A 25,643-nucleotide genomic window follows, 5' to 3' on the forward strand; every position below is an offset into this window, starting at 1 on the left:
TTAAATCATTTAATTCTAACATTAACCCTATGTTATTCATAAACATTTGTTACACTGAAGCCAAATGTCTCATGAAAAAAAACTTACAGAGAAATGTCTTCTTCTGCATTGTGAAACCAAAAACAATAGTGAAGAATGAAACGTACATAAGTACGGGGAATTGAAAGGAACTGAGAAGGTTGTACTCCTAGGCACTTGTCCCATAACTGGGAAATGTCTACTAAATGCCCTATTCTGGTGAAATGCCATCCATTACAATGAACCGACAATAATTTCAGTGGCAATGTGGTAAAAATTAAAATAGCACTTACAGAAATAAGGAGTAATCCACAACTACTGACCCTTAGTAAAGAGTAAAATCTACTGTACAAAATATTGAGAGGAAAAAAATTAAAGCCATTACTAAAAACACAAGAAGTCTAATCAAATATTTATGATATATAACTGGGTGTCCAGAAATAAATTAAAAGAAATAGAAAATATCCTTCCACAGTCTTGAGTATTCCTTCCAAATCCTGCAACCGTTTCAGTTGGCAGGACATAATCAGTGGTTTATTTGCATATTGTCCACAGTTGTAAATGAGCATCTTCGTTTCTGGATTTTGGCACTGGACCACGTAAATGATTATACTGCTATATATTTAATGTAGTAGATATAAAACATGGCACAAAGTAAAAGTACCAATTTTAGAAAACCGTAAAACTCATCATATAACTTCTCTAAATTCCTCAGCGTAAGTCGCCAGCAAACTGTGGGGTTGCTGCAAGTAGCTTCTCCATTAACACAATCTTTCAAGGACTGTCCACTCTTTTCTCGTATGGCTTTCTTCCCATATCCCTTCCCTATAGATCCTGTTTGGGCAAAAGGAATGAGGCGTAGCATAAAGCATGCCTCTTGGCCAGCCTGGAGTCAGATGTGAGTTCCGTGGCAGATCTAGCACTCCCCCTAAAAATCCAAAAGGAAACCTAGTGAAGCATACAGGAGAGAAGATACCCACACTTTGATATCTTTCATGCTCAGGAAAGCCAACTATAATTTTCTTAGACTATTCAAGTGTCGTATTTTTACTGTCATTTTAAACTAAAAAGGAAAGTAGAGCTAATATGCATAATCAGTAAAATTGTTAAGGAGGCGAATTTTATTTCCCCAAATCCTACATCTTCTTTGACAACAAGCTTCTTTCTTTTTCTCCTGCCATTTTTCTCAGACTGGTCTCTGACCACATTAGAGTTCAATTTATTGGTCAGTGAAATTGAACTCAGGGTGAACACCCCATTCTTAACAATATTCCCTTTGCTTTCCCACTATTATCAAAATGTACCTATTCCATGTCCTATTAGCCAAAGCCCAAATCCTGAACTTCTAAAACCACAGCCAGCCAAATGTTAATACAATCGGTGCTAATATCAGTGGTTAGAGACAGAAAGTGAGAGTTGTCAGGGAAATTTGAGAGGTGATGAATTCAACCCTTCACTTAAAACTGGAATCCTCTCTGTAATTTCTCTATCATATCTCAGATTCAGTACAACTCTATTTCCAGAAATCAGAATGCACTTCATTTTGAGGCAAAACATCCCATTCTAACTTTCTTCTACTGGTTTCCGTTCTAGAGCTACACATAATCATTTGATTATGTACTTGAACCCACGTACAAGTTCGACTTTTCAACCAGCTCTGCGCCCTGGGTTGCTGAGTTCTAAAATATATCAAGAGAGCCTCTTGCACCCAGGCTTCTGGTTGGGGTTTGAAAATGGGAGGCAACTGCAGGAGATCAAAGAGTAAGAGAAGAGTAAGGTCGGTATATGTATTTCTGCAGATACCTCCTTGCAAATGACTTTCAGAATCTGGTGGAATCTCACCCGCTAAGTGGGCCTCTCCATACAGTCTCCCTTCTCCTAGCCCCTTCAGGCCTAAAAGTGGAGACCATGCTCTGCCATTATTATCCTCCCCAGAGTACTGTACCAACCCCTGTCAGTTCCTTTCAATAACAGCTTTATTGAGATATAACTCATACACCATAAAATTCACCCATTTAAAGTGTACAATCCTTCAAGTTGTACAACCATTACCACAACTAACTTCAGCACATTTTCATCCCTTTAAAAAGAAACTCTGTACCTATGAGCAGTAATTCTCTATTCTTTTAACCCCTCAGCCCTAAGGCAGGCACAAAATCTACTTTGTTTTTATAGATTTGGCTAGGTGGGCATCTCACCCTGTATGTGTTCTCTTGTGACTGGCTCTTGTCACCCAGCAAATGTTTCCAAGGTTCATCCATGTTGAAGTGTCTATTGCTTCATTCCTTTTTATTTCTGAATAATACCCCATTGTATAGATATGCCATATTTTATTTATCCATTCTTCAGTGACGGATATTTGGGTTCCTTCCACTTTTTGGCCATTATGATTAATTCTGCTCTGAGCATGGTGTACCAGTTTTCATGCAGAAGTATGTGTTCAACTAGATGAACTTGAGAATGGAGTTGCTGAGTCATATGGTAACTCACAAGGTTTAACCTTTGAGAATCTGAGAGACAGACTTTTCCAAGCAGCTGCCCATTTTATACTCCTGTCTGCATTGTATGATGGTTCCAATCCCTCCCTACCCTCACCAATACTTATTATTTTGTCTTTTTATTGTGACTATTTTAATGCATCTTACTGTTGTCTTGGTTTTTTAAAACCCTGTCTATATCCTTATAACTAATCCTTTATTAAATTCTCCTCAAATCATTTCATTGAAGTCCATCATCTGTTTTTCTTTCTTTCTTGTTTTTTTCATTATCTATTTCTTTCATTATCTGTGGCCCTGATTGAGTGAAAGACCAGTCCTTTTTGATATTTTTAAGGATTATTTTGAAAACCTTCCTAAGTTTCCCTCTTCAAGCCAAACAACTCCTTTTTATGTGACCTGTTAGTTTCCAGAGTATCTACCTCTCTAATTCACCAGCTTTAGACATCAAATTGTCAATATCCTTCAAATTAGCTTACCCATAAGTGATATAAGAACTGACTAGTATACTTTTCGCCGGGTGATTATCTCATTGGTTACAGACACTATATTTCTTCTATTAATGCTGTTAAAGGCAGCACTACCTCTTGTTTGAGCAGATAGGCCTTACTGCTGCTGGCTTACACTGAATGTAAAATCAACCAGAATATCTTGAAAATGGACTATCAAACTCAAATACCCACTACATGCAATTGACCGATTTATTTTAGAATTACATGTAGAATTACTTTTACACCATTAAATTTCATCTTGTCAAGTTTAGGCCAACACTGAGCCTATCACTGACTTTCTAAGTACCAAGTGAGATATAATGGGTTAAAGTGGCAAACATGTCCTTGCGGAAAAAAAAGGTAATCAAAGGTTAGTCCTCTTACTTACGTTCTTTCTTCATCAAAGTTCTCTCTCTCTCTTTTTTTTTAATGAATAGACAAGTTTTAGCATATCATATTACCATATTGTGCCAAGTCTAAAGAAACAATTAGGTGGACCCTACCAAGGAATGTCCATTCTTTCTATTATACCCATTATAAGCCAAGACTCTTGGGGTTTCATTGTTATGCTAACCTGTGCTAATAGCCTAATTTAATTGGTAGGTTTAGAGTTTTTTGGGAATGTCTTAATTATCTTTGTACCTAGTATACTCCCTATTTCAAATTAGAGTATGTAAATGGTCTCCATCTAAATCCAATGGTTAGTCTTAACACCCAACCTAAACTGCCCCGCTTGACCCTAGAAGTCAAGGTCCTAGTCTTAGGACTTAAGTTTTTTCTTTTGATACTATATGTATATTTATAGATATGTAAATATAAACAACATATGAATTTATATATACTATTTTATAATCATTTAACATATAATAATTTAAGGTAATATACATATATATTTAAAATATGTATATTTTATTAAAGTATACTTAATATTAGTTTCTGGTTAACAAGTTCCTGCATTTTGCTATGCTCACCACCTGTAGGGCTACCATCTGTCACCATACAATGCTATTACAACACCATTGACTATATTCCCCATGCTTGCCTTTTATCCCCATAACTTATTCATTCCATAACTGGAAGCCTGTACCTCCTTCCCTACATCCATTTTGCCCCTCCCCTCCCCCACTGCCAACCATCAGTTTATTCTCTTTATTTATGGCTCTGTTTCTGCCTTGGGTTTTTTCTTTGTTTGCTTGTTTGTTTGTTTTTGATTCCACATACAAATGAAACCATATAACATTCATCTTTCTCTGATTTAATTCACTTAGCATAATACCCTATAGATTCATCTATGTCACAAAAGACAAGCTATCATTTTTTATGGATGAGTAATATTCTGTCATATATATATGTGTGTGCTGTGTGATACACATATATTCTGTCATATATGTGTGTGTGTGTGTGTGTATATACATACATATACATATACATACATAACACATCATCTTTATCCATTCATCTATCAACGGACATTTAGGTTGCTTCCATATCTTGGTTGTGGTAAATAATGCTGCAATAAATATAGGGGTGCATATATCTTTTGGAATTAATGTTTTTATTTTGAGTAAATACATAGTAATGGAATTATTGGACTACCTGGTATTTCTATTTTTTTTTTTTTTAAAGAGCCTCTATGCTGTTTTCCACAGTGGCTGCACCAATTTACATTCCCACCAAAAGTGCACAAGGGTTCCTTTTCTCCACATCCTTGCCAGCACTTGTTATTTCTTGTCTTTTTGACACTAGCCATTCTGGCAAGTATAAGGTATTATCTCACTGTGGCTTTGATTTGCATTTCCCTGATGATTAGGGATGGTGAGTATCTTTTCTAACAAGGCTGTTAGTCATTTATATGCCTTCTTTGGAAAAAGGTCTATTCAGGTTCTCTGCCCATTTTTAATCGAATTATTTGGTTTTTTGGTGTTCAGTTGTATAAATTCTTTAAATATTTAGGATATTAACCCCTTTTTTGGATGTATCATTTGCAAATATTTTCTCCCATTTAGTATGTTGCCTTTTTGTTTTCTTGATGGTTTCCTTTGCTATACAAAAGATTTTTTTTTTTTTTAATTTTGGTGTAGTCCCAATAGTTTATTTTTGCTTTTGTTTCCTTTGCCTGAGGGGACATATCTAGAAAAATATTGCTAAGGCTGATGATGTCAAAGAGATTACTGCTAATGTTTTCTTCTAGCTATTTTATGGCCTTAGCTCTCCCATTTAGGTCTTTAATCCATTTTGAGTTTTTTTCTGTGTATGGTGTAAGAAAGTAGTCTTCCTTCATCAAAGTTCTTAATAAAAATATTAAAGAGGATAAATCAATGAATAGAATGGGTAGCACCTGACTAAGGGCCTCTCTTTAAATTGATAGCCATTCTATTAATCTAATTAATCTATAAAACCAATCTATATCCTTTAGGTATGGTTCTTCATCTAATAATCCAAGTTACTATACTATCCACCAAAACAATTTCCTTTCTACTTTCTCAGAATTGTATGAAATAGGGGCGCCTGGGTGGCTCAGTCACTGAGCATCTGCCTTTGACTCAGGTCATGATCCCAGGGTCCTAGGACTGAGCCCTTCATTGAGCTCCCAGCTCAGCGGGAAGCCAGCTTCTCCCTCTCCCACTCCCCCTGCTCGTATTCCCTCTCTCTGTCTCTCCCTGTCAAATAAATACATAAAAATCTTTTTTTAAAATTGTATGATATGTTATAGAAGTACAGCTTATAAATGATGGTATCTTAGAATAACTTTATTAAAAAGAATAAAGTTAATTTTGCATGATTGGATGTTAGAAAATCCATCCCAGCTTCTTGTGAGCACCATCTTGTTTCTAAGTGTTCAGAAATGATCTACAAAAAAATACAATCTAGGAATTTACTAAAATCCTTAAAATATAAACAAATATAAAAAAATAAATATAAACATAAAAAATGCAATCTTTTCTTTCATTTTAAGTCCAGGGTAACGTTTACTCATCTTGAGTCTTCTGACACTTCTTTTCTTGTACATGCTATTTCAAATGTCACCAACAGGGGCGCCTCGGTGGCTCAGTGGGTTAAAGCCTCTGCCTTCGGCTCAGGTCATGATCTCAGGGTCCTGGGATTGGCCCTACATCGGGCTCTCTGCTCAGCGGGGAGCCTGCTTCCTCCTCTCTCTGCCTGCCTCTCTGCCTACTTGTAATCTCTCTGTCTGTCAAATAAATAAATAAAAAATCGTAAAAAAAAAATCAAATGTCACCAACAGGTTTTTAAAAGTAACTTACATTTAGTAACCACCTCACTCTATCCTATATCCTTCCCCAGTATGTACGAGTTAATCACAGCCATTCTGATCATTCAATACCTGAAATCAAAACATCTAAAAGGCACGTTTGATTGTTCTCCTTTTGGCACACACACACCCACATCCAAACTGTCAGGTAGAGGCATTCAAAATATATGAAATATATACCATCTGACTACTTCTCACCAACTCCCCTACTGCCACTAGTACCAGCCAACATCACCCCTCGCTGGACTATTACAGGGGTTTCCCACCAATCTCTCTGCTTCCACTTTCGCGCCATCATCTATTCTCCACACAGTAGCCAAAGTAAGCTCTTAAGAATGTGCATTTGATCTAGTCATTCCCTCACTTATAATCAGCCTCCCATCACACTTAGAATAAAATCCGAATGATGGGACCCTCCTTCCTTCCTAATGTCATTTGCCTGCTGCTCCTTCCTATCGCCATGGCCCACCACCCGTGTTAGCTACACAAGCTTTCTTGCTATTCCTGAAACCCAACCAGCCCAGTGTCTCCTCTGGGTCTTTACCTTTGCTGTTTCCTCTCCCTAAAGCCTCCCCACAGACCTTTCCAGGACTCGTCATCAGTCAGGACTCAGGTGTCCTCTCAGAGAACTTTTCCTAGTCTCTTTATCTAAAATAGCACTTTCAACTCTCTTCCTTACTCTGCCTCATTTCCTTCATTCACTATCTTGAAGTATTGTGTATTTATTCTCTTACATCCATCTTCACCCTTAGAATCTAAGCACTTTCAAAGCAAGGGCTTTTTCTGTCTTTTTCATCCAATATATTTCTGGTCATTTATAATAACAACCTACACTTAGTGAGCACTCAAAAAAAAATTTAATAAATTGAATGAGAACCCCCAAGGAACAAATATAATAATATAAATTCTGATCTTGGTGGAAACAGGGAGAAATACATAAGACGGAGGGTTGATTTGGCAAGTCTTCCAGTCACACTCTGCTTTAGGACCCCCATGTGAGCACACAGGCTTCATTCACTAACTACATCAATCAACAGACCAACAGGTCCAGCCTGAATCTGCTGATATCAGAGAACCACAGCATATGAGAGCCTTCAATCTCAAGCGTGGGGCATGAGCATTTTTTTTCCCTATCTCAACCACCACCCTCCCAATTATAATAAATGAATAAAGTAGATTGAAGTTAAGGAAAAAGAAAGCAAAATTAGAAGCTGGCAAAAAGCAAACCCACTGCCTGGGGCAGCGTGGGGCTGATGGATGATGACAGCTAGCAGACAAATCCTGTTCCCCATTCTAAATTCTGTCTACTAAACAAATTAGCAAGCTCATCAATATCTGCACGGCATTTACCTTCTGCAGCAACAGCTGCTGCAAAATCACGAAGCTGACTTTTTGGGTTGTGGTCTTGTCAATGGGACCCTTTTATAGGATGATCAGGGTCCAAGATAACAGAATGACAGCCTGATATTACAAGGAAGGGTTTTGTAAGGGCTTGGAGGGTGAACAGCCTGAGGATCACCTGTACTGAATCTATCACTTGCCCTCACCTCCCCAATAACTAAATGTCTGAATGATGAGATGTAAAAAGTTAAATTCCTGTGCTAGTAATTTCATGTGTAAAACCTAAAAACATTAAGTCATTAAACAGAAACCTGTGAGATATATAATCTTGTATCCGGATTATGCTTTAAACATAGTTCTTTTCATGAAGACTTGCGTTCACTGTGGAAATTATATATAAAAATGACAAAACTCTTCCATACTTTAAAAAATTATGACACAAAACCATCTTCTATTTTATCATGAGAAGACATTTTGCCTCCATCTCCAAAAAAGGGAGAAAAGACCAAATACAACAAATAGAATACATCATTCTCTAAAAGTTTAAAGTGAAAATAACAAAGGAGGAAAAAAGGGATTTTGTAATTAACTTTACAGCAACTGGTTTATATGCAGCTAGCTATCTGAAGATAAAAATGGCAAAATATTCTTAAAACATCCTGTTCTGGGAAAACGTAAACCTCTGAGTGGCTTAGTAAATGATACATAATAATAGTATAATAATAATAATATAATATATAATATAATAATAGTATTAATAATAGTATTGCAGGACTGAGACCCTGACCACTATTAGGGGAAAGATGATTGAAAGAAAACACAAGAGATAGTAGAGTACCTGAGTCTATTTCAGTACCCGAGTATCTGAGTTTCATTTCATTAAAACCATGAAATTCTTCAAAGTGGGCTATGGATTGTATCATTTGTAATAAGAAAAACCTGCCCCCCCTCTCTCTCTGTCCAATCATGCCCCTTCATTCTAAGAGGCAACAAAGCAGTAGAGACATCTCAAGAGAAGGCAAGCCTATCCTCACCTGAGAAAGAAAAAGAGGTCATCCAGAACCTATTGTAGCTGAGACCAGCCAAGACAGGATCCACTTCCCATTTGCCTTCAGTGGATGCTGTTAATTTTAATACTCCGTGTAGAGGCTGCTCCCAAGTTCAATTTGAGGCAGGGACCCTGCTCTCTCTGGCATTGCCAGTCCCAGCTGATATTTGTTGATAGTCCAGACCAAGATGAAGCGCTGCCTAATATTGGGCACAGATGTCAAGATCCTTGTCATTTAAAGAGATCCCATGGGGTGGGGTTGGTCACTCCTCTCTCTGCTCTCAAGCGTTTGGTACCCATCAAATTGTACAATTGATATTCATACAAATGTCAGTAGTCCCACCAGGCGGTGAGAAAATGTGTAGAATTCCTTTGGGGTCACATCTAGAATAGCCCCTGAAAAAGTCGACCACTGTTCAATAAGTGGTGAGCAAACAGGTGTCCTCTTACGTTTCTCTTAATTTAAAAATGAAGATGAAAACATAGAATAGCAACAACAAAAATAGTATTTTTATTTTATTACAATGGCAATATTCTCATCGGCTTTCTACAGAAACCTAAACTCTTCTTTTTATATTACGATGAATGCTTTCTCTAGATGGTGGGCTTCAAGAGGCCAGAGACAATTTTCTCCCCCTAACATAATGCTTGGTGATCTCAAAGGTTCTCAATAAATGCCTGTTGATTAATGAGCATTCTACTAAAGCTAGCCAGATATTGACGATTCTCCCTTTTTCCTCCTGCCACTCATTATACCTTTCCTAAAAAAGAAACTTGTTTTAAATGATCAGTCCCCTTCTTCAGTGAATAAGAGCTTTATCTGAAATGGACCACCACAGGGGTGGGGACTGCACGGACATTCACTCAGACACAGAGCCTGGAGGATGAGAACAGATAACACAGAACTGTACTTTAAAAAAAAAAAAGAGAAAAGAAAAGGAAAGAAGAAAAGGAAAAAAAAAAAAAAAAAAACAAAGAGCTGCCATTTTGTCAGTAGCTTCAGGTCTTTGGAACCTGGAAGCCAGAAGTCAGTGTCTGGTATCAGACTCTACAGGACTCAATCCGGGGAGATTTTAAGAGAAGAGCCATTTTAGAAATAAGAGTATTAATGATAACTTGAAGGAGGTAGAAATAACTGGCCAAAAAAAAAAAAAGGACTCTCTCCCTATTGGTCTCTGATTCACTGTGTAACCTCAGATGTATGTGTAAGTTCTCTGTGCTCTACTTTCCTTACCTATGAAGCTGGGGGAGAAAAACATTAACTTCCATTAACTGTCCATAATTTGAAGAGGATTAAGTTATATATTCCTGCATTTTGTGGCCCTTAACATTGGCTAGCATGGCAAAAATAATGCTATAGCATCCTCCTTATGGAAATATACCATCCATAATGCATTTTCAAGATTGCGATCTCCCTCATTATCTTTTCTGGGGTGCTGGAAATAAGTTACTTGTGTTATTTTGTGGGCCCTGACAGGCCGGTGCCTTGTCACACTCTTGCTTCTAATCTTCCAGAACTCTCAAGCTGAAAACCACTTTCAAACAGGGATTTCCTGCGTACTGTTAACACTGACATCAAAGCCTTCAGTTCAAGGGTCACATCTTCTCTCCCACTCCCCTGACGTCTCTGTCTGGCCTGAACTCATGGAACGAAATGCCCTCTTTATCTCGAAGAAGTACAGGCTGCTATGAGAAGGAGTCTGGGGAGGGAGGTTATTGGTTGCAATTGTTCGAAAGATTCTAATAATTGCAACTAGGGATCCATCCTCTCGTGTCACACAAGTTGGAAAATGGGTCAGACATAATGCATTTGGTTAAGTGTCTAAACTGAAAAGGTGCTATTTTATTTTAAATGGCATAGTCTTTACAAAGGCTAAGGTTACTGGTGCAATGCTCTCTCATTTTAAAACGTATCAGGGACATGCCCTCTGAGGGTCAGGCTTTCATTTGCTGATGTTAATTCTCAGCTGCCTGCTTCTCGTCCTTCATTGTACCCTGTGTCTTAGCTGGGCACGCTCCTGATTCCCTGCTATATCCAGACGGTCCATGTAAATAGTGTTTATGTTAAGGAAGTCATGTTCAGTGTGACTGGAGCACACAGAAACTGATGTTGTTGTCACTTTAGATTAAGCTCTTATTTTAGTAAAGAAGGCAATTGGAGCAGGCAGCTGAGTGGCCGAATGAAATATTCAGCTCATTTCATTTAGAGCTGCCCGGTTTCCATTGTTCATGCTGGCAAGCCTGATTAACCCTGTTGGTGCCGGCCCAGCAGCAGCCCCCACCAGCTCCTGTGCCCACAAGGAGTCTCCTTCCAGCTAACCCATTTTAAGTCATCATCACTGCACACAGAAGTAATCAGGTGAACCCTGTGGGTACTGTCACCCCCAGAGACATCATTATGAACTCCTATCCATTTGTATGTCCAAAGTGGATGCTTTAAAAAGGGGGCTGTCTATGTGTGTGTAGACTATGCCTAAATCTCCAGACACAACTGGAAGACGGGTGAGCACAGAGATGCTTAGGACAGAGTGTTTTTGTGTTGAGAGCTAAAATGTTAAAAGTGTACAATGTATTTACCAAAGGAAGATGTTGAGATTCATTCTCTGAAACATTGTTAAGTACTGCCTGTAACCAGGATGTGTTTAGCACACTGGTAGATACTACCATCCTAAAACAAATGCACTGGCTATATACATTTTTGTTTGAAATTATTATTTGGAAAAACTTTTATGGAGAGAGTCTTAGTAGCACTTCTCTTACTTTCCTGGGAGTACTACTGACTGTGTCCTGGCCACTTTTGGGAATTTCAAGCACCTGTTCTGAGACTCTCCCACCATTCTGTTATTAACCCAATCTGACCAGAGTCCTCGGACTTCTGAAGATTTTTCTTCCTCTCTTCCTTTTTCTCTCCTTCTTTCTGTCTCTCTCTCTCTCCTTCCCTCCTTCCCTCTGTACTTCTTTTAGAACACACAAACAAAAAGTTAAGTCAGAAAAAGTGGTTGGGGGAAAAGATAAAGTGACATATTATTTCCATACATCAAAATCCTTGGTTAAATGAAAGACGTTTAAGTTTTTCACCCATAAGAAACTGCTTTGTAGAATGAATACTTTCAAGATCTTGAGAAGGTAGAAATTCTTCTTAGCTATAGCTTACAGACATTATTTAATGTCCCTATAAAGTGCCAGTCATCACTGAACAAAAAATAACAAAAATTGTTACTATGTAGAAGCATTCAACTCCAAACACAAACTGAGTGGCAAGTATATACGAGGCTGTGTGCATTCATGGTATCTAAATATTTTAAAGTATTTATTATGTAGATCCAGGTTTTGGGGGGCCACAAAGCTTACACAATTAAAAAAAAAGAATATAAATTAAAATGATTAGTTTAACACAAAAGAAAATATTTATTCACAGTGGAAAATTCCCAAAAAACTACTACTTTAAAATGCTGAGAAATACCCCCCAAAAAATCACAAAATCTGGAAAAAAAACATACTTTTCCTATTAATTAGCTCCCTGACCACACCTCTTTAAAGCTCCCCCACCCCGGCCAAAGTTGTTAGCTGCATACTCTGTCTCTTTGTAAATATCATTTTCTGTAGAGAAAACAGAAAGAAAACTCATTCTTTTATCTAGGATGTTTAATCAAAATTTGTTTTCAGGGGCGCCTGGGTGGCTCAGTGGGTTGAGCCGCTGCCTTCGGCTCAGGTCATGATCTCAGAGTCCTGGGATCGAGCCCCGCATCGGGCTCTCTGCTCAGCAGGGAGCCTGCTTCCTCCTCTCTCTCTGCCTGCCTCTCTGCCTGCTTGTGATCTCTCTGTCAAATAAATAAATAAAATCTTTAAAAAAAAAAATTTGTTTTCAAGTATCATAACTGGGATTCAGAAAACATGCAGTTGCACACACAGTGGTGCTTACTGTCTGTATCACCACTACAAGTTTGTGTCCAAAAACACAGATATCTGAGAAATTCTATTTCTGTAATATCCATCAGAAATGAAAAAAAATATGATGTGTTAATAATAGCATAAACTGCATTAGTCATTAAATTTCTAACAGGACAAAACTTCTCCTGGGACTGGGCATTGATACAAACCATACCCTCTTTTTATAATATTATACATCTATGTTTTTCCACACAGTAGCATCTGGCTCTGCATGTTTCAAACCTAGTCTCATCCTTCCACCCCATGCATCATTCGTCCTTGCTGTAGGATGTGTCCATAGGACACTGTGGGCTCTGGCTTTTGTGCTCCAATGTGGCCTCTGAGTGTCAAACATCTAGTGAATTGGCAAAGTGAGACATCATCAATAGCTTCACTATACATGGAAGTATTTATAAACAACATACTTGTATCTCACTTAATTTAAAATAACTGTATCCCCATTCTGATTCCTCCTTCGATGGACTCTACTCACGACCAAAACAAAGCCATGGCCTCTTTAATTTCACCACAAAACAGAACAGGAATGGAGGAAATTTAAAGCAGAGATGTTGGCCATGCATGATGGCAGTTAAAACAGCTTACTTTGCAAATTATATAAAACATGTGATCATGTGAACACATTGCCTACAGTTTTTCCCCAAACCTGGGGTAGAACTCAGGAGTGAAGGTCCCTGAAGCTCTGTTTTGCCTCTGATGAAATAATTTACTCCTTTTCTGGCTGGATAAATGTTTTTTAAATAACAAATATCAGATATTTGTCAATAACTATGGTTATAAATATTAAAGGAATTTTATTTTAGGACACAGTAAGTCAAATTGTTAATTAACCATAATTGGAAAAACAGTGAAAATTCTTAAAAAATGGTGTTTGGAGCAAATATCTTCTTGGATTTATAAAACTGTTAATGCCAATTTTCTATAAAAAACAAAACTTTCTGCATCTAAAGCAGAAATGAAATGTGGAATTAAAAATTTTTTTAAATGGCCACTTATTTCAACATCTAAAAACAAGGTAATAGTTTAGAAGAGCATGCTGAGTTAGCCAGTGGCAGAAAGACTGTGGAAAGATATATTTGGAACCTTGCTTTCCAAAGCGTCTAGGAAAATAAATAAGAGAAGAAAATAATTCCGAAATTTAATTTTGATGGACTTTTCTCCTGTGCTTACTCTCAGAAACATAAAAATTGAAATCTTATAACACATTATCTCTAGAAAATAAATACAGCTTACTTTGTTGTATAAATAGATATGGCATATTTTTATATTATATTTATATTTTTATGTTAATATTTTAAGCAAATATTAAATCAAAATATTCTGTACACTAGAATACGGGAAAATTTTATACTTTTTAAAATTTTTAATTTAAATTCAACTTAGTTAACAGGGTAGCCTGGGTGGCTCAGTGGGTTAAAGCCTCTGCCTTCAGCTCAGGTCATGATCTCAGGGTCCAGGGATGGAGCCCCACATCGGGCTCCCTGCTCAGCAGGGATCCTGCTTCCTCCTCTCTCTCTGCCTGCTTCTCTGCCTACTTGTGATCTCTGTCTGTCAGATAAATAAATAAAATCTTAAAAAAAAAAAAAAAAAACTCAGGGCACCCTGGTGGCTCAGCGGGTTAAAGCCTCTGCCTTCAGCTCAGATCATATTCTCAGGGTCCTGGGATCAAGCCCCTCATTGGGCTCTCTGCTTAGCAGGGAACCTGCTTCCCCCTCTCTCTGCCTGCCTCTGTGCCTATTTGTGATCTCTGTCTGTCAAATAAATAAAATTAAAAAGCAAACAAACAAATTAAAAAAAAAACCTCAACTTAGTTAACATATAGTATACTATTAGTTTCAAGGGTAGAATTTAGTGATTTATCTGTTGCATATAACAACCTGTGCTCATTACATCCTGTGCCCTCCTTAATGCCTATCACCTAATTACCCCTTTCCCCCCACTCACCTCTGCTCCAGCAACCCTCAGTTTGTTCCCTATAGTTAGGAATCTCTTATGGTTTATCTCCCTCTCTGGTTTTATCTTATTTTATTTTTCTTTCCTTTCCCCCGCTATGTTCATCTATTTTGTTTCTTAAATTCCACATATGAGTGAAATCAAAAGGTATTTGTCTTTCTCTGACTGACTTATTTCACTGAGCATAATACCCTCCATCCATATCATATTTTTAAAAATAGTGTTTTCATATTGAGTTCATTTATTTGACTTATTTTCGATTATGCATTCAAAAGATACCAATTCTTTGTACCCATACTGACTAAAAAGATAAAATAAACTTTCAACCTGATTGTCAGTTCTTAAGAAATCCAGTCCATAATTCAGCATACTCATGAAAATAGCTAAACTTACCCGAGTTTTAAAAAGAATTCCCAAACCATTCATTAAGAGTTTAAAGGAAAAACTGGTCTCAGATTTAGGAATCAAATTCCAGCTGAAACTTTGGAGATTAAATGGCCCAATCTCAAAAGTGGGTTAAATAACCTGCTTATTTTCATATCTTTCCATTTCATTTCTTTTTTTTCTTTCCTCCTTTTCTTTCCTGAAACCAGAGGAACTGGGTAGCCTTGCCACAGAAACCATTAGTAAATGAAATGTAAATTATAAAAAGTATTTTAAGACATCAGATTTGTGAAGGAGGGTCAGAAAAGAATGAAAACATTTTGGAAAGTTGCTGAGGAACAGCAAAATGAAAACCAAAGCAGAAATCCCCAAAATTGAGCAGAAGCAGTCATTAATGAGCAAGACCAATTACAGTCAAATCAAAGTCAACAGGGAACACTCAGACTCATTCCAATACATATACCAACAGATCAAATTTGGACTGGTCAAATCTAGCTTCCTGTCTCACTTCTCTGGTAACCTAAATTGACAAAATGCTTCATTGTCATATATCCCAGTTTCTATTGATAATGCGAAATAAAACCACCCACACCCTTTACACAGAACACACACAGATACAAACACATGGACACATACATTTTGATGAGTGTTTTGCAAGTTGCAGATTTGCCATAAGCTCAAATAAAGTATGTAATAAAACTGAAACATATTACCAAACAAAGTATTTTAACAAAACCTAATGGAAAAATGACTTCTAAAGGTCACTGTCTAAAACAGAGATCAGCACACTATAGTCTGGAGTCCAAATCTAGCTCACCACCTGTTAAATAAGAATGATTTAATGAATGAATATTTATAACCAATTTGAGAATTGAAAACATTAACTTTGAACTATAATCATGCAATGTCTCCCCCACAAAAAAATTCAATTTTTCTCATTAGACTACTATTATAAAAAATTTCCTGGGGCGCCTGGGTGGCTCAGTGGGTTAAGCCACTGCCTTCGGCTCAGGTCATGATCCCAGGTCCTGGGTTCGAGCCCCACATCGGGCTTTCTGCTTGGCAGGGAGCCTGCTTCCTCCTCTCTCTCTGCCTGCCTCTCTGCCTACTTGTGACTTCTCTCTGTCAAATAAATAAATAAAATCTTTAAAAAAAAAAAATTTCCTCAATTATTATTTTTATATTTTGAACTATGTCAATAAATTTTGTGGAAAATTTTTCTCTCTTAACATACTTATAGAATATCCTCAATTTTTAAAAAATTATTTTATTTATTTATTATTTGAGAGAGAGAGAGATTGAGAGAACAAGAGGGAGGAGGGGCAGAGGGAGAAGCAGACTCCCTATGGAGCAGGGAGCCCAACTCAGGACTCGATCCCAGGAGCCTCCGATCATGACCTGAGCCGAAGGCAGCTGCTTAACCAACTGAGCCAGCCAGGAGCCCTAACATCCTTCATTTTGCTCTCTAGCCTACAACACCTAAAATATTTACTATCTGGTACTTATCAGAAAAAGTTTGCCAACACCTGGTCTAAAACAACCTAATCAACAAAACTATTTTAGCCCCACTTACTTCTAGCTTTTATAATATATGTATGTATGTATGTATTTAGAGTATATAGCAAAACTATTCACATAAAAGATTTACAACAACCTCCTAATGCTTCCTAAATCATTACCAGGGAAAGGCCGTAATAACTATCTCTAGAACATAGATTCCTATGCAGAGCTAATAATAACAGATGGCATTTATCTCACCTCAAAATAAAACAGAAAGGAGGTACTAATTTCACCCAATAATTTAGTTTAAAACATTAAAATTATAATACTCAGTGCTAGCGGGGCGTAAACAACAAAGCCCATTTCTACATTTACTGTAGGAGCGTTAAGTGGCACAATCTACCTGGAAAGCAATTTGGTAATAGATAACAAAATACATTAAAACACCTTGATACAGGTAAATACACTTTTGGTAAATCCAAAAATATGAAAACATACACACACATAAAGGCATTCAATACAGGGACGCCTAGGTAGCTCTTTCATTAAGCGTCTGCCTTTGGCTCAGGTCATGATACCAGAGTCCTGGGATGGAGCCCGGAGTCTGGCTCTCTGCTCAGTGGGAAGCCTGCTCTTTCCCTCTCCCTCTGCTGCTCCCCCTGCTTGTGTTCCCTCTCTCTGCGTGTCTCTCTCTTGGTCAAATAAATGAATAAAATCTTAAAAAAAAAAAAAAAAGCCTCTTAAAAAAAGAGATGTGTAATAGACTGTTACTTGCCCCTACCATTCACTGAGTTTTAGAAGCAAGAAAGCTTGGCACCACACTTTCCTTCATACCAATCCTCAAAATTCCTCCCCCTTAGTCTTCCATACCTTTCCTTCTTCATCTCTGCAGCTACTGTCTTAGATTAACAACCTCCCTTTTCACATCTTGGGACTAGATCAACAAAGCGAGGCCTAAGCTTATCCAATTTGAAAAAAAAAAAAAAGATCAAATATTATGAATACAAAATCTGCATCACCAAAGCCCCCCAGTATTAAAAGAATATTAAGAAAAGCATAACACAGGGTAGAGAGGTAATGCAGAAACAGAAGATGTTCATAATTAATTGACATTAAAAACATACTTTTCTATAAAATTTTATAAAAACATATGACCATGAGAACACATTTTAGAGTCCCTACCCATGCTAGAAGTCCATGCAAGCCCAGAGTTTTTAGTTTAAGCTTTATTTCAGCTTCTTGGTCTATCTAGCTCCTTACTAAACACTCAATTCCTAAGGTTAGTAATTTCTAAGCCATCTATCCAATCATATTGCTGAAGATTAATTTTTTTAAGATGAAATTCTAAACACATTCCTTCACTACTTGAAAAACTTTCTTGCCAATAGTGTAACTGGCACAAATCCCTCCATGATATCACCTCCCCCTACTTCTCCAGCCTCATTCTCTGTTGTTCCAGACATGCTGCATTATTTACAGTTCCTCGTAATGTTATTTCAATCCTCCCATACCTTAGCAGATGCTCTTTCCTCTAACTAAAATACATTTTCTTCTCTTTTCCAGCTAACAGATTTCTACTCCTGTTTCTTCTATCTCAGCTTACCTGTTCAAGGTTTCCCAGACCTAACAATAGAGTTGACAGCAAGCTCTTTAGCTACCTTGCCTCCAATACTGCACTTACCACTTGTTATAAGGACTCATTCACTGTGTATTTTCCCTGATAATTTAAGAGCTCGTTCAGGGCAGAGATCTTGCAAGCTGTCCTAGCCATCTTTCCTCAATGTCTGCATTAAGTACTTCCTAATCCCTAGCTGAACAAATGAATGAAAAAGGAGGAGAAGCAAGTATGCCAAAAGTTTATTTTTGTTGCTTTTGGTTATTGATATGTTAGCAATTTTTTACCCTTATTTTAAAATTTTGTTATGTGGCTCTATTTGCTTTATAAGAGAAAATCTAATTTACAATAAAACTTTTATTTGAGACTTCCTAATTTTCATTAGCTCTGCTGCCTAATTCTCTTAAAACTCTGCACACCTGTGCCAGGCTTGTTTATATGGCCAATAGTCTACTTTACTTGAAATCATATTTCGATCCCTCTACACAATTAGCTAAATAAATATCATTAGTGCAGCTTCATTAAAGTGTATTTTTCTTAAATATTTCTCAGTCTACATATTTCTCAGTAAGTGAGCATCTATTAGAGTTTTGGCAAGAAAAATCTTATAATGGACTTATTTCTGTAGGTATATATTTCAAGCACTAACTGAAAGGGATAATTTTTTTGCCATCTGGAATAAAATATTGATGAATACTACAAGACCCAAATTCTGTTCATATGCATGAAGCCATGTTTCTGAATCACTACTATACTCCCTATCTCTCACCTAGGATGCACTAAAGAATTGTTTTTAAAAAGAAAATATGCAAAATAATGTGATAATCCCCCTAAATATAATTCTCATTGAAACTGAACATATTTTATCCCTTTTTAGTAAAGCTGTCATTACCATTATCCAGTAAATGCCTGCAGAGACTTTATAGCACACATTCTACCCTTTTTCTTTTGTATGATTTAAATATGTTGTTTTATTACACATTGTTTAAATATGCTCTACGTGAAGCAGCCCACAGACACATAGCACATTTAGACATGAATACAGGTTAAAAGCACCAGAAATGCAAACCACAGGCCATAGGAATAATATCACCAAATTAGAGTTGAGGCCATTTTGGCAGCTTCGGAGCCGTTTGAATCCTGGTAGAACTTAAACCCTGGTTCAGGTATAAGCTCGGTTTCTAGTCTATGGTATAATGGCATTACACTGGACCTCTCCACAAACATGTTCCTGTTTCTCCTTTATATAAGGCATTGTTCTGAGTTCCTGTAGTGAGAGACCTTATAGCTAAGTATGAGCTTTTTTCCAGGATGGATCCTTGCCTTCACGAGGCTGGCTTGGTTGTTTAAAGGAAAGACAGTATTCTCATTGCACAAGGCTGCATGCAAGATTCATTTGAGATGAGGTGTAGTACAGCAGGAAGAACGCAAGCTTTAGAGTCACACAGCTGTGGAATCCCTGCACTAGCAATTCGAGATCTGTGTGAAACTGAGGTCATTGAGCCTCTTTGAACCCTGGTGTTATGGGTTGAATTGTACAACCCTCCCCTCACAAATTTATATGTTGAAGTCCCAACTCCCAGTATGTCAGAAGGTGACATTTGAAAATAAGGTCAATGCTATAAGTAGTTAAGATGAGGTCATTAGTGTGGGCCCTAATCCAATATGACTGGTGTCCTTATTTTAAAAGAAAAGAAAAGAAGAAAAGAAAAGAAAAAAAGCAAATTTGGACATAGAGATAGATGTTCATAGTGGGAAAATGACGTGAAGAGACAGGCAGGAGATGCCATCTACAAGTCAAGGAGAGGGAATAGATTCCTCCCTGACAGCCCTCAGAGAGAACCAACCCTGCCAACACCTTGACTTTAGACTTTGATCCTCCAGAATGGTGACACAATAAATTTCTATTGTTTAAGCCACCCCCTAGCAGACTAATAAACCTGGATTCCTCAGATATCAAATCCTTCATGTAAAGCATGTAGTGCCATTATAAAGATGAAAAACTACATTAAGAGGTACTCAAAAGAGGATAGGCTAGGAGCGCCTGGGTGGCTCAGTGGGTTAAGCCGCTGCCTTCGGCTCAGGTGATCTCAGAGTCCTGGGATCGAGCCCCGCATCGAGCCCCGCATCGGGCTCTCTGCTCGGCAGGGAGCCTGCTTCCTCCTCTCTCTCTCTGCCTGCCTCTCTGCCTGCTTGTGATCTCTCTATGTCAAATAAATAAATAAAATCTTTAAAAAAAAAAAAAAGAGGATAGGTAATATTTATCATTTAGGATATAACATTTGAAGTATTTTATTTAACATCCTTGAATCTTGCTTCTCTCCTCATTCAAGCAGCCAAACTGCTATACTCTGAACTCGTAGCATTAGAAAATCATTGGAAGAGCAGGGGAGCATGGTGGTGGGGGCGGGGCAGGGGGGAGAGGAGGGTTGCAGGGGAAGTATCAATTAAGTTACTGGTTTTTTAGTTTCAAAAGCCTAAGACCCCCTGGGAAATTGTAATGACTCCGTGCATACAAAAGAGACCAGAAGAGACTCTCCTATGTATTAACTAAGCTTAGAGTAGATTTAGATCCTCCTGGGTGAAAAATAAGGTGGTCAAGCCATATATAGACAATAGTGTATCCCACGGCAATTTGGGGTGGGGTGACTGCATCTTTACCCCTCCTCCCACCATCTCAACTCATCTTGGTGGGGTCCACATGACTAGACATTAGATTGTAAGATTCAACTGAGTTACCTCCATTAAACAGGTATGAAATTCCAAAGTTAAGGGCCAGATCAAAATCCTGATTTTAAAAGAAAATCACAAGACAGGTCAGATGGCCCTAAGACCAACAAGATAATGTAAAGGATCAAAACAACAGACATTAGGAGAAGTTTTAAGAAGAGATTCTTGGATTGAGCTGCTACTCTATAGTAAGCCCCACCGCCCCACCACCCCCTTCATCCCCCGCAAGAGAGCTGGAAGGTGCCACTTTTCCTTTCTCCAGTATTTACAGAGGCTTCAAAGGAACAAGGTAGACAGCCTAAATGTGTCCCCTGGAGTTTGGGAAACCCAGTGGACTGCAGACTGATTTTCACCTTGGAAATCTAGAGGGCAAGAGGGTCAGGCTAGGAGCATCTCTGGAATCTGAGAAGGACTTGCACCCTTCCTGCCCATCCAGGTACGTAAGATTCATGTTTTCATGAAGCAGGAGTGGGCCATATATGAGAGAGCCAGCCTGAAGCCCAAGATGACCATCTAGAAGTATCACTGATACCCCAACGGAGAGTGCATATAGAATGGACTATCTGAAACCCAGACGCTCTACTGGAAAGTGAATAGCTAGAGGAGAAACCCTACCCAACTCAGGAGAGTTGAAGCTAGATGGGTTCAGCAGGAAAGCCACCAAGAACTCCAAAAGGAGCCCTGTGAGTGTCAGTTTTAAATATCGCCAAGCCCAGAAAGCTTGGAGCCAGCTTAACACAGGACCATTTCAAATAAGAAACATTCCCAAGCCATTTCATTCCTTTTCTTTCCATGCTCCAACCACTTAGGTTTAGCAATAGCTAGCAAGTGGGAGAGGAGGTGACAGAGAAAAACCCCACACTGTCTCCCGGTGCAATTTTTGGCCCAACCCAAAAATGGGCCCCAGATGGGGGAGAAGGGATGATGGATATTAAACTAACTTTCAAGCTATGATTATGGTCTGAGATTAGACATTCTAATTTCTGAATGAAGACTATGTTTGGAATCTAAAGTGCCAAAAGAATTCTTTTTTTTTTTTTTTTTTTTTTTTTTAAATCTAAGAGTAGTCCTATTAGGGTTGGAGCCTGCCTGAGACCTATTCTCCCTACTTCCCCCCTCCCTACCTTCCCCCGCAAGGGAACTCCCACCACCCTTTCTGAATTCATTTTAAAGAAACAAGTAAAACAAGTAAATTGTGTTTTGATTGATTTCCTAAGTTGTGCTTGTTCAAAGTACTGTTACAGAGAGAAACCCCAAATACATGGTTGAGAGATAATGGTAGGAGGGAAAGGATGGTCTTTCTTGGATATAGCCAGGACCTTAGAGATGGCCAAGGCAGATATATACCGGCAGATGGACCTGACCAGCCTTGCAAAGGACCCCATACAACAGCATGATACAAGAGCAACACAACAGGTATCATGCGCTTCAGAGTGGCAGGAGAGGAACAAAGAGCTTCATCCACCGACAGAGAGTTTCTTCTGGTCCAGCAGGAGTAACAGCATGCCCTGATATGCCCAGGAGGTATCTTGAAAAGCCTAGAGAAGGAGAGTAGAAGATCCACAAAGGAAGATCAAGGTATGCCTCAGCAGTTTCCCACAAGTACTGACAAGGGATAGGAGGAAATCTGTGCCTAATGAAGAGATGGCAGCCAAAGAACAGGTATGTCATCCCTCAAAAGCTTGGTTATCTCATAACCTTCTAGAACTTAGATGCAACCTCAGATTGCTTCTGCATTTGGTTAAATGGAAGAGCAAAATGTAATTTAGATTTAGCTATAGAAAAATAAAAAGTTATATGTCTTGCACACTTAGTGTATAGACAGAGACATACCTGCCACATAAGGGTAAGCTTGTCCAAGACTTCTAAGGATCCTCCTGAAGTATGTCTTTACACTGCAGCCTGATTAAAAAGCCTAGAAGAGAATTAAAGATAAGTCATTTAGAGGCAGAATCACTGTGTAAAGAGGTCAACTCTGAAATGTTAGCTATCGGGGAAATACCAGTGGATTGTGATAAACTGAGCATGACATAATACAGAATATTTATTACTATGGAACCCACAAATTCCACTTAAACATCAGCAGAAAGAAAGAGAATACAAAAGAAAATAGAAATCAGCTTCTTTGTTTTGTTTTTTTTTGTTTGTTTTTTTAAATCAAATGCTCCAAATTCCAGAAGAACACATAAAAAAGTGAAGGTATAACAGATAGTTTAAGAATCCCATCCCAGGAACATGGAATTTTTTAAAGTATCAAATATGTTTTTACTGAAAGAGGAAAAATAAATCCAAATAAAGCATTAGATTGTGATAGGTGTGCTACTTTAGATAAAGTATTCAAGGTAAACGTCTGATAAGCAGAGAACAGGATGAAGTAAGCAAACCCGAGGGAGGATCTTTGCCACCAGAGGGGATAGCAAGTACAAAGGCCCTGTGGTGAGAGGTTGCTAAGCAGGACCAGGGACAGCAAAAAGGCCACTATGGTTGCAGCATGATGTGCAACAGAGAGAGAAGTAGGACATGAGTGAGGTTGGAAAGGGCCAAGGAAAGGTTTTGAATTTTAATGTAGGAGCCGGTAGAGGGCTGTCTTTTTCTTTAATTAAACAATTTAGCTTGAGATAATTGTAGACTCACAGGCAGTTATAAGAAACAGAGAGATTCCTGCACCATTTGCTTCATTTCCCCCAGTGGTAACATCTTACAAAACTATAGTATAATATCAAAACCAACATACTGACACTGATAGAGTCAAGATAGACATTTCCATTACCGTAAGAATCCCTCAAATTGTCTTTTTATAGCAATAACCATTTCCCTTCCCTCCCACCTCCACCATACACAGTGGAAATCACTAATTGACTTATAATTATTATAATTTTGTCATTTCAAAAATATTTCATAAATGAAATCATACACTCAACATAATTCTCTGGAGATTTATCCAGGTTGGAGTATCAATAGTTCTCTAATTTTTATTGCTGAGTAGTGTGTTCTGTGGTAAGGATCATTTAACCATTCACTTATTGAAGGACACTGTATTGTTTCCAGTTTGAGTTATTATGAACAAAGCTGTTGTAAGCATATGCATACAGGTTTTTATGTGAACAAAAGTTTTCCTTTCTCTGGGATAAATGCCCAGGAGAGCAATTGCTGGTTTGTACTGGAGTTCTATGTTAAATTTTCTTTAAAAACCTGCCAAACTGTTTTGCAGAATGGTTGTGCCATTTTATATCCCCATCAGCAATACATGAGTGAGCCAGTTTCTGTGCATCCTTGCCAGCATTTGGTGTTGTCATTAGTTTTTATTTTAGCCATTCTGCTTTTCTCTAATGATTAGTGATGATTAGTGATGCTGAACAAATAAGATAGCTTATTTGCTATCCGTATGTATCTTCTCCCATAAAATGTTTCTTCATGTCTTTGGACATTTTCTAATTGATTTTTTTTAAACTGTAGATTGAAAGATTATGTTCCTAGTACTAGTTGTTCATCAGATACATGGCTTGCAAATATTTTCTCCCAGGGTGTAGCTTGTCTTTTCATCCTCATAAATGGGTCTTTCACAGAGCAAAAGTTCTTAAGTTTGATAAAATCCAATTTATCAATCTTTCCTTTTGTGGGTTGTGCTTTTGTCCAAAAATGCATTGCCTAACCTAGATCCTAAAGACTTTCTTTTTTTCCCTAAAAACTTTATAATTTTAGATTTTACATTAAAGTTCATGGTATATATTGAGTTAATCTTTATATAAGCTATCATACTTAGCTCAAAGGTTTGTATTTTGTTTTTTGGGTGTGTTTGTTCTGTGTTTTTGGGTTTTTTTTTTTTTTTTTTGAATGTCCAATGGCCTAACACCATCTGTTGAAAAGGCTGTATTTCCATTGAATTAATTTTGCACCTTTGTCAAAAATCAGTTAAATATGTCTGTGTTAGTCAATTTCTGGATTCTCCATTCTGTTCCATTCATATATGTGCCTATCCCTCTACCAAGATCAGAGTCTTGATTACTATAGCTACATAATAAATCTAGAAATTGGGTGTGTTAATCCCTGTCACTTTATTTTTCTCATTCAAATTCATCACATCTATTCTGATTCCTTTGTCTTTTCATATAAATTTTAGGATAATTTTGTTTACATGTACAAAAAATCTTGCTGAAAATTTGATGGGAATTATATTAAATCAGCATGTCAGTTTGGGAGAACTGACATCTTTGTATTGGTGAGTCTTCCAGTCCATGAACATGGTATACCTATTTTTAGATAGTCCTGGATTTTAACATAATAGTCCTGTACATGTTTTTTTAGATTTATACCTAAGTATTTAATTTTTTGAGTAACTGTAAATAGCATTGTATTTTCAATTTTGCTATGCAGGTGTTCATTGCTGTTACAAAATAATATAATTGATTTCTGCATGTTTATCTTGTATCCCACTACTTTGATGAACTCAGTTATTAGATTGACAAGTGTGTTCTTTAAGTTCCTTGGGATCTTCTACTTAAACAAAAATGGCACCTGAAAATAGGGACAGTTTTATTTCTTCCTTTCTGATCTCTGTGCTTTTAATTTCCTTTTTTTTTTTCTTTTGCACATGTTAGAAATTCTAGCACTATATTAAATAAGAGTGATGAGTACACACATTCTTGACCTACTTCCTGATCTAAGGGGAAAGAATTCAGTCTTTCTTCATTAAAGGTAATGTTAGTTGTAGACTATTATGCATTTTTAATAGATGTTCTATATAAGGTTGAGGATATTCCTTGTTCCTATTTATCTGAGAGTTTTTACCATGAATGGGTATTAAATTTTGTCAAAAGTTTTTCCAATATGAATTGATAGAATCGTGACA

At 37.6% G+C, this 25,643-nt stretch overlaps 1 protein-coding gene across 1 annotated transcript in view; it reads right to left on the reverse strand.

Annotated features, from left to right (window-relative positions):
- Window positions 1-25,643, reverse strand: part of SOX5 (SRY-box transcription factor 5) — a 981,725-nt gene that overhangs the window by 842,525 nt on the left and 113,557 nt on the right. The window contains 1 exon segment of the mRNA XM_047740105.1: window positions 22,628-22,709. The gene's annotated coding sequence lies outside the window, so the exon portion shown is untranslated.

Source organism: Lutra lutra, chromosome 8, assembly GCF_902655055.1.
Source record: "Lutra lutra chromosome 8, mLutLut1.2, whole genome shotgun sequence".
Taxonomy (NCBI): Eukaryota; Metazoa; Chordata; class Mammalia; order Carnivora; family Mustelidae; genus Lutra; species Lutra lutra.